The 8,170-nt window shown below is 45.7% G+C and overlaps 1 pseudogene; it reads left to right on the forward strand.

Annotated features, from left to right (window-relative positions):
• Nucleotides 1-535: 535 nt before the first annotated feature.
• On the forward strand, nucleotides 536-946 carry LOC137361668 (histone H3-like; annotated as a pseudogene).
• The last annotated feature ends 7,224 nt before the right edge of the window (nucleotides 947-8,170 follow it).

Raw genomic sequence — 8,170 nt, forward strand, 5'->3', positions numbered from 1 at the left:
TAAGATCACCTCTCATTCTTCTTAACTCCAATGGATACAGGCCAACCTGTCCAACCATTTCCCAGAAAATAACCCCTTCATATGATTAATCAGTCGAACTGCTTCGAATGTAATGCCTTTGCTTTCATCAGTAAGGAGACCAAAACTGTACATAGTATTACAGATGCAGTCTCACCAATACCCTGTAAAACTGTAGCAAATCGTCCTTGGGGGATCTCACACGAATGAAATGAGCTGTAGGAATCAGATTTCATAATTCTTCCGCCAAATTAGGTGTTTTAAAATTTTTTTTGATTGTTTTGCTATCTGAAATTGGCGGGCTTTTTGAAATTGATTAAATTTCAGTTGCAGTTCAACCAATCAGGGCCCAGCATTTCCCACCGCCCTTTTACTTCCCAGATCTGGTTTCAAACTTGACTGTTGGACGGGGCTGCATCCAATCACAATACAAGGGCGGTCCCTCTAATGTCATAAATAGACAGTTCCTGAGCAGCCTCAACATTTACAGCGTCTTTGTTCCAGATCTTCTCCCGTAATGGCCAGACACAAGCAGACAGCGCGCAAATCGACCGGAGGGAATGTCCCCCGCAAGCACCTGGCTAACAAAGGGGCCCGCAAGAGCGCACCAGCCACGGGTTGAGTGTAGACGCCTCACCGTTACAGACCCGGCACTGTGGCTCTGAGGGAGATCCACCGGTACCAGAAATGCACCGAGCTGCTCGTCCGCAAACTGCCCTACCAGCGCCTGGTGCAGGAGATCGCGCAGGACTTCAAGACAGACCTGCGCTTCCAGATCTCGGCCGTCATGGCCCTGCAGGAGGCCAGCGAGGCTTCCCTGGTGGGGCTCTTTGAGGACACCAACCTGTGCGCCATCCACGCCAAGCGAGTCACCATCATGCCCAAAGACATCCAGATGGCCCGCCGTCTCCACGGGAAGCGCGCCTAAACTCATCCTGCCCTGAACTGAGTTTGGCATCAAATAACACAACGGCTCTTTGACGAGCTAACAAATTGGCAAAAGAAAGAGCTGCGATCTCCTGATGTCGTTTCCAGTCGAGAAACTTGTCTGGAGCAGCAATACCAATGTGTACAGCTCATTTCTTTAGAGGGGTGATCATTTTCAGACTCAAAAGCTTTATCTGTGCTTAAAGGATAGAATTGTTAAAATGCCTGATAATATCGCAAGACATGAGCAGCTAAATCCCAAAACATGCCAACTCAAAGCAGCATAAGTACATAAGAACTAGGAACAGGAGTAGACAATTCAGCCCCTCAAGCCTGCTCCGCCGTTCCATACGATCATGGCTGATCTCATCTTGGCCTCAATTCCACTGTCCTGCGTGTTCTTCTTAACCATTCAACCCATTTCTAATTAAAAATCTGTCTGTCTCCTCCTTAAATTTACTCAAAGTCCCGGCATCCACCGCACTCTCGGGTAGTGAACCTCACAGACTCACACCCTTTAAGAGAAGTAGTTTTAAATCTGCTGCCCCTTATACAAAAACTATGAGCTCTCGTTTTAGATTGCCCCACAAGAGGAAATATCCTCTCTGTGTCTACTTTGTCAATCCCCTTATTCATCTTATACACCTCATTAGATCTCCTCTTGTTCTTCTAAACTCCAGAGAGTAAAGGCCTAAACTGCTCAGTCTCACTTCATAAGACAAACCCCTCATCCCTGGAACCAATCTCGTGAACCTCCTCTGAACTGCCTCTGATGCAAATATATCCCTCCTCAGGTAAGGGGACTAAAACTGAGTGCAATACCTAAGGTGCGGTCTCACTAATGCCTTGAACATTTGCAGCAACACTTCCCTACTTTCATATTCTATTTCTTTAGCAGTAAATGCCAAAATTCCATTTGCCTTCCTTATTACCTGCTGCACATGCATAGTAACTTTCTGCAATTCATGCACGAGGACATCCAGATCCCTCTTCACCGAAGCACTCGGAAGTTTCTCTCCATTTAGATAATAATTTTCCTTTCTATTCAGGGGCTGTACTACAGGCCTCCCAACAGCCAGCGTGAGATAGAGGTACAAATATGTAAACAGATTATGGAAAGCTGTAGGAGCAACAGGGTGGTGGTGATAGAAGATTTTAATTTTCTCAACATTGACTGGGATTCACTTAATGTTAGAGGTCCAGATGGAGCAGAATTTGTAAGGATCATCCAGGAGGGTTTACTCGAGCAGTATGTAAATAGTCCAACTCGGGAAGGGGCCATACTGGACCTGGTGTTGGGAAATGAGCCGGGCCAGGTGGTTCACTTTTCAGCAGGGGACTACTTTGGGAATAGTGATCACAATTCCGTAAGTTTTAGAATACTCATGGACAAAGACGAGAGTGGTCCTAAAGGAAGGGTGCTAAATTGGGGGAAGGCCAACGATACCAAAATTCGGCAGGAGCTGTGGAATGTAGATTGGGAGCAGCTGTTTGAAGGTAAATCCACTTTTGATATGTGGGAGGCTTTTAAAGAGAGGTTGATTAGCGTGCGGGAGAGACATGTTCCTGTGAAAATGAGGGGTAGAAATGGCAAGATTAGTAAACCATGGATGACAGGTGAAAGTGTGAGACTAGCTAAGAGGAAAAAGGAAGCACACATAAGGTCGAGGCGGCTGATGAAAGACGAAGCTTTGAAAGAATATCGGGATTGTAGGCGCAATCTGAAACGAGGAATTAAGAGGGCTGAAAGGGGTCATGAAATATCTTCAGCAAACAGGGTTAAGGAAAATCCCAAAGCCTTTTATTCATATATAAGGAGCAAGAGGGTAACTAAGAGAAAGGATTTGCCCACTCAAGGACAAAGGAGGAAAGTTATGCGTGGAGTCAGAGAAAATGGGTGAGATTCTAAACGAGTACTTTGCATCGGTATTCACCGAGGAGAGGTACATGACGGATGTTGAGGTTAGGGACAGCTGTTTGATTACTCGAGGTCAAGTCTGCATAAGGAGGGAGGAAGTGTTGGGTATTCTAAAAGGCATTAAGGTGGATAAGTCCCCAGGTCCGGATGGGATCTATCCCAGGTTACTGTGGGAAGCGAGAGAGGAAATAGTTGGGGCCTTAACAGATATCTTTGCAACATCCTTAAACACAGGTGAGGTCCCGGAGGACTGGAAAATTGCTAATGTTGTCCCCTTGTTTAAGAAGGGTAGCAGGGAAAATCCAGGTAATTATAGACCGGTGAGTCTGATGTCAGTGGTAGGGAAGCTGCTGGAGAAGATACTGAGGGATAGGATCTATTCCCATCTGGAAGAAAATGGGCTTATCAGTGATAGGCAACATGGTTTTGTGCAGTGAAGGTCATGTCTTACCAACTTAATAGAATTCTTTGAGGAAGTGACAAAGTTGATTGATGAGGGAAGGGCTGTAGATGTCATATACATGGACTTCGGTAAGGCGTTTGATAAGGTTCCCCATGGTAGGCTGATGGGGAACGTGAAGGCGCATGGGGTCCAGGGTGTACTAGCTAGATGGATAAAGAACTGGCTGGGCAACAGGAGACAGAGAGTAGCAGTGGAAGGGAGTTTCTCAAAATGGAGACGTGTGACCAGTGGTGTTCCACAGGGATCCGTGCTGGGACCACTGTTGTTTGTGATATACATAAATGATTTGGAAGAAAGTATAGGTGGTCTGATTAGCAAGTTTGCAGATGACACTAAGATTGGTGGAGTAGCAGATACTGAAGGGGACTGTCAGAGAATACAGCAGAACATAGATAGACTGGAGAGTTTGGGCAGAGAAATGGCAGATGGAGTAAATTAGGGCAAATGTGAGGTGATGCATTTTGGAAGATCCAATTCACGAGTGAACTATACAGTAAATGGAAAAGTCCTGGAGAAAATTGATGTACAGAGAGATTTGGGTGTTCAGGTCCATTGTTCCCTGAAGGTGGCAACGCAGGTCAATAGAGTGGTCTAGATGGCATACGGCATGCTTTCCTTCATCGGACGGGGTATTGAATACAAGAGTTGGCAGGTCATGTTACATTTGTATAGGACTTTGGTTCGGCCTCATTTGGAATACTGCGTGCAGTTCTGGTCGTCACGTTACCAAAAGGATGTGGATGCTTTGGAGAGGGTGCAGAGGAGGTTCACCAGGATGTTGCCTGGTATGGAGGGCGCTAGCTATGAAGAGAGGTTGAGTAGATTAGCATTATTTTCATTAGAAAGACGGAGGTTGAGGGGGGACCTGATTGAGGTGTACAAAATCATGAGAGGTATAGACAGGGTGGATAGCATGAAGCTTTTTCCGAGAGTGGGGGATTCAATTACAAGGGGACACGAGTTCAAAGTGAAAGGGGAAAAGTTTAGGGGGGATATGTGTGGAAATTTTTTACGCAGAGGGTGGTGGGTGCATGGAACGCATTACCAGCGGAGGTGGTAGACGCGGGCTCGATAGCGTCTTTTAAGATGTATCTAGACAGATACATGAATGGGCAGGAAGTAAAGAGATACAGACCCTGAGAAAATAGGCGACAGGTTTATATAGAGGATTTGGATCGGCGTAGGCTTGGAGGGCCGAAGGGCCTGTTCCTGTGCTGTAATTTTCTTTGTTCTTTGTTCTTTGTTCCGACCAAGAAGGATAACCTCACACGTATCCACGTTAAACTCCATCTGCCAAATTTTGGCCCATTCACCTCACCTATCCACATCCATTTGTAAATTTCTTATTTCTTTATTGCAACATACTGTCCCACCTATCTGAGTGTTATCTGCAAATTTGGCTGCAGTACCTTCCATCCCTGCATCCAAGTCATTAATATAGATTGTAGCTAATTGTGGCCTAAGGCCCGAAGCCTGTGGCACCCCACCAGTTACATCTTGCTAACCAGAAAAAGACCCATTTATCCTCTGTTTTCTGTTGTTTAAACAATCCTCTATCCAAGCCAATAAAATGCCACTAACACCATGTGATCTTACCTTTTGTGCGGCACCTTATCAACTGCCTTCTGGAAGTCCAAAACGCGAGCATTATACAATTGCTCTCTCTCAGACGGCGACCAGCCTTTACACTGATAAAGTGGGTGGCTCTGAAAAGAGACATTGGGCCAGCTGGAGGTGTCCGGGGATGTTGCGGCTCTTCTTGCTGTCCTGGGCCGCGTTGCCAGCCAGCTCTGGAATTTCAGCTGCCAGCTACTCGAGCACAGCAGCCAGATAGACCCGGGCTCCGGCACCCACATGATCAGCATAGTTCCGCCTTTGTCAGTAGCCTGTGAGCACGGCCCACCGGGAACTGCTGCCCATAGCGAGACTTGGCCTTGCCCGAGCATTACCACCGGTCTTCCTTCGTCAAGACATTTTTTTTCCCAAAAATATACTTGATTCATAAAAATCTGTAAAAACTACATTCCAAAACAGTTCAGGAAGAATGCTAGAATCCGCCCACCTCCGTCACACTTCTCCCTTCTGGAGGAATGATGATGAGGACATTGGTGATTGGTCACTCTGTGCAGCTTCTCATTGTGTTATTCATGTTACCAATCAGTTAGTTGCTGAGTTCACCAATCCAGAGACATCAAATTAATAGAGCGGCAAATAACCGCGCTGGATTGGCAGACTCCAAACGGTTTCTTTTTTCAAATTTGAAACGTCGGCCAACATACTTGTAAAACAAGGAGCGGCATCACACTATATCACGTTAATAGGTCATATAGCCTTCCGACAAGGATGCAATAATATCCCCCATATCGTATTATTTCACATTTTCTCACAAGTTCCAGATCAGCTTTTCCAATGCGGCATCTATTCGGATTCATTCTCTGTCCTTTTTTTTAAGCATTCGGTAACCGGCAGACCAAAAGCCTCATTCACAGCATTCTGCAACCGGATCCATTTCAGGTCAGTGTAAAAAAAAAACGCATCACACGTTATAAATTGATCCTTGTTCATGGGAGACAAAAGCGGAGTGTCGATTTTCAGTGTCAGGTGTCAGAGTGAGACAGAGGATTCCTAAACCACAGGGGTATCTAAATAATATACTTATTAATTATTGCAGCTAAACGTGAACAGAACAAACCGAGAACTGATATATTTGCAGTAAATCGGCTTTCATTATCGAAAAACGTGACTGAAAAGCACACAATGACCAGTGATCAATTTACGTGCTATTATTAACTAAAGACAAATGTAATGCGGCCAGTGAAACTGCATGAGCCAGAATTTACCGGATTGAAAAAAAGAGATTAAAACCACCATCAGAAAGTTCCAGACTCTTCATATTGACACAAAGTGATGTCGATAATCATGATGATGTTGTAGTTTTTTCAGAGAAGTTGTGGGTGGATCTTCAAAGAGCCTTAGATGTGTTTTGGGTGTTTTTCAGTACATTGTGGAGTCTTACTTGGACCTGGTGTACTCGGTGGTGGTGCCCTTTATAAAAAGCTGCCAACCCTACTGACAGATTTAAATCCTTAAAGATAAAGGGGACACCAACAATAAATACACTCATTTGCCCTTCCCCCACCCACATAACCATACAATTGTTAAATTTCCCTTTCTGCCAAAATGCTTACCTTTACTATCTAAACCTCCTCCCAAAACTGCATAATCTTTAATCTCCAATCCTTCCCACCAGCCCCTACACCAATGATGTTACTTTGACCGCTTTCACCCCTCCTTCATTGAGTGATACCCCTCTCTGCACCAATGTGACGCCTGTTTCCCGGGACGGGGATTTGAAGGCGAAGGAGTGCCAGCAATTGGGCTGGAGATCGGAGCAGGAACTCAGGTGGCGATGTAAGTATTACAAATTAATTAATTTTAGTTTATTAAAATATGCAAATGAGGGTCCCATTGCCGAGCGGTTGGGCTGGGAGGGCGGGGGGAGGTGCGTGGGCGGCCTGACACCTTGCCGCCACTGGCAATATGGTGTTGGGCCATCTCAGCGTCGGTGTGCGTGGTGGCGCTATCCCAGAGTCATCTTCAACGGCTCCACCTCCCCTCCACCCGCCCCCCTGAGGACCCAGACGCCTGGGAGACACCTAAATCCAGCCCAATGTACCTGTTGTCTGAATTCCAGGCTTGTAAACACCTCTTTACCAACCTCACACCCTCGCCTCCTCTTTATATCTGGGATCTGGTGTCGAGAGCTGTGCGCTCTCCTTATTCAGTCTTACCCTCTATTCCATTATCTATCTAGAATGTGCAGCCCAGAATTGTACGCTCATTGTATTCAGCTGCCATCCCTCAGTTCAAATATATGGGATGAATTTTACTAGCCCCTTGATTCCGTGGGTCACGGCGGGACGGAGGCATAAAGTTCTGAGGAGAGAGGCCCACCTCGATGCCCGACATAGAGAAGGGTCCACCTTGGCGGGGGAACCTTGGCGTTGCCCCTACCGCTTGGCAGTGGGGCCATCGTCTAAATATTTAAATTAACAACGTTTCATCTCTGTTTAAAAAGGGAGCGAAGGATAGACCGAATAATTACAGGCCAGTCAGTCTCACCTCAGTAGTAGGCAAATTATTGGAATAATTTGAGAGAAAGGATAAACTGTCACTTAGAAAGACATAGGCCAATCAAGGATAGTCATCATGGATTTGGTAAGGAAGATCTAGTTTGACCAAATTGATCGATTTTTTTGAAGAAGTAACAGGGAAGATAGATGAGTGTAATGCAGTTGATGTGGTCTGCATGGATTCTAGCAAGGCTCTTGATAAGGTCTCACATGGCAAACTGGTTAAAAAAATCTCATGGGAACAACGGATATGCAGCAAGGTGGATACAAAATTGGCTCTGTGGCAGGAAAGAAAGGGTAATTGTCGATGGGTGTTTCAGCGACAGGAGGGCTGTTTCCAATGGTGTTCTGTAGGGCTCAGTACTGGGTCCCATTTGTCTGGTTTAATTTAACGATTTGATGTAAATATAGCGGGCGTGATCAAAAGGTTTGCGGCCGACACAAAGATTGACCATGCGGCAGATAGTGAAGAGGATATCTGTCGGCTGCAGGAAGATACTGATGGTCTGGTCAGATGGGCAGAAAAGTCCAAATGGAAATCGACTTGAAGAAGTGTGAGGTGCTGCATTTGGGGAGGTCATCAAGGCAAAGGAATGGACAATTAATGGAAAATACTGAGAAGTGTAGAGTAAGTGAGGGCCCTTGGAGTGAATGTCCACAGACCCCTGAATGCAACAGGAGTGCTCGATAAGGTGGTTAAGAAGGCATATG

This window comes from Heterodontus francisci, unplaced genomic scaffold (assembly GCF_036365525.1).
Source record: "Heterodontus francisci isolate sHetFra1 unplaced genomic scaffold, sHetFra1.hap1 HAP1_SCAFFOLD_91, whole genome shotgun sequence".
NCBI classification, from domain to species: domain Eukaryota; kingdom Metazoa; phylum Chordata; class Chondrichthyes; order Heterodontiformes; family Heterodontidae; genus Heterodontus; species Heterodontus francisci.